The sequence below is a fragment of the Dipodomys merriami genome, unplaced genomic scaffold (genome assembly GCF_024711535.1).
Source record: "Dipodomys merriami isolate MVZ:Mamm:240054 unplaced genomic scaffold, mDipMer1.0.p SCAF_33, whole genome shotgun sequence".
Lineage (NCBI taxonomy): Eukaryota > Metazoa > Chordata > Mammalia > Rodentia > Heteromyidae > Dipodomys > Dipodomys merriami.
Window position 1 is genome coordinate 1,325,395 of NW_027204826.1, and position 4,502 is coordinate 1,329,896.

Genomic DNA, 4,502 nt, shown 5'->3' on the forward strand with positions numbered 1-4,502 from the left:
GATTTCAGGCTTGAGCCACTGAACCTGGCTTGCTCAGAGGCACATTAAAAAGATGTTACAAGGTATTGCTTATATGAATCACAAGCTTCAGAATCCTTTGGAGATTTAAAATAACTCTATTTATAGATAAATAGGAAATGGAAATTGAAGTTCATGCAAGGGATGAGAAACCTAGAGCCAGGTATGCTTCAGGAGTGTCCATTATTGTTCTGGAACCTTCACTGAGAATGTATGTCATTCCTCTGAAAGTGACATGAGTTCCTCTGTCCACCCTAGGGAACCAGGATCCAAGCTTTCTGGTGTTCACTCCATTACCCTGGAAGCCTGAGGCTCAGTGCCCTGGTCTGGACATCATGGGGGCTGTGCTGGGGGGTGCATTCTCTGTTTACACTGCGCCTCCTGCACTTGACCTGTGGACTTGGCAGAGAGAGCAACTAGGTTCTGCTTTATAAGCAAATGAAGGATGGTTCAGGCCAATTGAATCTGATCCGTTTCCCTGGGTTACACTTCCACACGTACAGATCTCCCCCCAAAGCCTTGGGGGACAGATCTTTTGGCCAGAGTTCAATAAGCAAAATAATATGCTTACAAGTAAAACAGAGCTGTCAGAGCATGGCTAATTACTGTGAGATCCATGGGGCTTGAGGCGATCCTCCTTCCATCTGACCATTTGTCCTCTGGGCTTTTTAATGTGCTGGTGCTGGTGCTTGAACTCAGGGCCTGGGCATCGTCCCTTAGCTTTTTTAGCTCAAGTCGAATGAGCTCTGCCACTGGGCATCAGTGGGCGTGTGTGGTGTGTGTGTGTGTGTGTGTGTGTGTGTGTGTGTGTGTGTGTGTGTGTGTGTGTGTGTGTGTGTACAGGAGATTGAACTCAGGCCTAACACATGCTAAGATTAGTAGGCTGGCACTCTGCCACTTAAGCCACAACTCCATTTCTGGCCTTTCGCTGGTACATTGGAGATAAGAGTCTCACAGGCATTTCTGTCTGGGCTGGATTTGAACATCCATCCTCAGGTCTGAGTAGCTAGGCCTGAATCTATTTATTTATTTAGTCAATTATAGGGCTTGAACTCAGGGCCTGGGCACTGTCCCTAAGCTCTTTTGCTCAAGGCTGGTGCTCTACCACTTTGAGCCATAGCACAACTTCTGACTTTTTTGGTGGTTCATTGGAGAAAAGAGTCTCAGGTACTTTCCTGCTGAGGCTGGCTTTGAATCACAATCCTCAGATCTCAGCCTCCTGAAGTAGCTAGGATTATAGATATGAGCCACAGGCGCCTTGCCTGACCTTTTTTTTTTTTTTTTTTTTTTAACATTAAACCACAAATGTGTAATGAGATGCTATGGGTTCTTCATAACAATCACTTGTGAGGGCTCTGTAGCCAATTTAATTCATTTAACCTAAATTACATAACTATTTCCTTTGTTAATCATTTAAGCTTTTTCATTTTCAAAATTATAAATGATTCTATAATGAATATCTTTGTGCTGGTGGCTTTTTCTTTCTGCAGTTTTCTTTTTCTTTGATGAGATTTAATTCTCAGGAATATGTCTACTAGGAATACATCTTCTTATGCTAGTTCTGGGGCTTGAACTCAGGGCCTTGCACTATTGCTTGGCTTTAGCCCTGAAGCATGGTGTTTTACCACTTTAGTCATATCTCCCCTTCCAGGTTTTGCTGGTTAATTGGAAATAAAGTCTCTCAGATCTGTCTGCCTGGGCTGACTTTCAACTGATAGCGATCTCAATCTCTTGAGGAGTTGGCATTACCAGGCGTGAGTTACTGGTGTCTTAACTCTTGAGAAAAGTGACTAAACTGTTTTCCAGAAAGATTATGACAATTTCTAAAGTACAACTAAAACTTGCAGTGTACTAATTTTATTGTCAACTGGACAGCATATTATAGTGCGATCTATCTATCTATCTATCATCTATCTATTTATCTATCATCCATCTATTGGTCATCTACCTATCATCTCTCTATTTATCTATCATCTTCCTTGCAAGGAAGTGATTAAAAAACCACTTCTTTCTCATGGTGAAGTACCTCTGGATGGGTAGTACTATAGTCACAGATATAGATCCTTCTAGATTCTTCTGAGTGGCTGAATTTTCCTCACATGTGTTCCAAACATAGATTGGTGATAGTATGTTAGGAATTCAGACAAAGGAGATTGTCTGATGGTGAGTGGTTCAATACTAGAGGAATGGTGAGAAGCTGGGGCTGGGGCTTCTGGAAGTTTCCTGTGACTCTCTCAGGGTAAGGCCACTTCTGTCTCCCCTTATGTTGTCCACCTGGCCAGGAAGCAGGAAATGCCTTGTTTTGAGAGTTGAACTATGGAGTCTCTGTGACCCACTTCAATCCTGAGGGCTTGACACTTTTCTGGGGCTCTGAGTAGGAGGTAGGGAGCACATGGAAGGGTCTCTGGAGTATCCCAAAGGAGATGAGTCTTGAGGAATGTCTGGAACTTCATCGGGGTGAGGTGTGGGAAGAGGGGATGGGGCAGAAGGACCAGAGGAAAAACCTGGGCACAGAGGGTGAAAAATGGGAGAGGAGTTTGGGGACTGGTTAGCACAGCTACCTGGCCGGTATTCCAGTGCTGGGGAATGAATGAAGTGAAAGACAGAAAATGGGCTGGAAAAAAAAAAAGAAGTGATGGCAGCGCACTGTGGACTCACCTCTCACCTCTTTCTCTCAGTCGCTCAGAAAGCAGAGATCTGAGAGTTGTGGTTCACAGCCAACCCAGGGCAAGAAAACTCATGAGACTCATCACCAACGAAGCAGCAAAAAAGCCGGAAGTGGAGCTGTGGCTCAAGTGGTAGAGTGGAAGCCCTGAGTGAAAAAGCTAAGGGGGAACAATGCCCAGGGTAAGAGTACAAAGCCAAGCTTGAGTACTGGTGTATGCATGCATATACCACACACACAGACAGACAGACACACACACACCCATATACACACATACACATACACACATCCATACACACACATACACATTCGCCCATATACCCACACATACACACATACATATACACCCATACATATATACACACAAACATATACACCCATATATACACAATACATGCATACATATAACCATACATACACACCTATATACATACATACATGCATGCTTGCATACACACCCATATACATACATATACATATACACAGAAACACACATATGTACTTCCATATTTACACACATACACCCCACGTATACACATACACACACCCCAGCAATGACAAGGGACAACCAAAAGGAGATCAAGGAACAACCAGAAGGTTTTAGTGACAATTGAGCTCTGGTCAGAGCTGTGCCTAGAAAGAAAGGGTTAGCACTCTAACACTTAAGAGACACAGCTCCACTTCTAGTTTTCTTGGTAGTTCATTGGAGATGAGTCTCACAGACTTTCCTGCCTGGGCTTCCTCAGATCTTAGCCTCCTGAGTAGCTAGGATTACAGGTGTGAGCCACCAGTGCCTTGTCTCATGAGAGCTGTTGACATCTTTTATCCATCGCATTCATTCCTTTCTGGGTATGTGGTGATTGTCTGGATAGAGCCCTTCCAAAGTATGATGAAAGTGAGACTCGTTTCAGGTATCTTCCCCTGTAGCCTTCCTAGGGGCCCTGTGAGTAGAAAGTCACCAATATGGACATTTCCTCAGAGACACCTGCTCTGGCCTCTCTTGTATGGTGGAATTAGTAACCTGATTATGTGTGGCTAATATTCTTTTGAAATAGTTTTTTTTTTTTGAAGGGGTGCAGATACTAGGGCTTGAACTCAGGACCTGGACACTTAAGCTTTTTTTCCTCAAGGCTGACACCCTCCCACTTGAGAAACATTTCTACTTCCAGCTTTGGGTGGTTAATTGGAGCTAAAGTCTCACAGAACTTTCTGCCCAGGCTGGCTTTGAACCACAATCCTCAGATCTCAGCCTCTTGAATAGCTAGGATAACAAAGGTGAGCCACCAGAACCTGGCTTTCACTTTTGTTTCTTAACCCTTATCATAGTTTACACATTTGTGTAATACTTTTTTTTTTAATCAATTCTCATCCTTCCTATTGAACTATGAACTTCAGGACTTAACATAGGGCCTGGCATCTAGTTCTCAAGAAATTGCAGAACCATAAAGATAAACGAGATGAAGCTGGACAGGCCTGGAGAACAAGTAAATTCATTGTCTCCAGCCCCGGGGCTGTAAGCTCCGTGCGAGGCGCCATTTCTCCCAGATTGCGAAGGCCGACGGGCAAGCAGCAGGTGCAGGACGCCCGCTGCTCCAAGACAGCTCAGCAATGAATGAGGAGCGACCCAGCGTCTCGGAGATCCGGGCTCCGCCGCTTCCGGGTCTCCGCAAATCGCCGGCGTGTGACGTCACCGATGCCCAGCCCGGTGATTGGTCAGCGTGAGCCACCGCGTCTAGGAGCAGGATAAATCCAAAGGCGGGGAGCGATGGATGGGCGTGGTCACGTACGGGGCGTGGCCGCGGGGGGCGGGCTTTGGGCG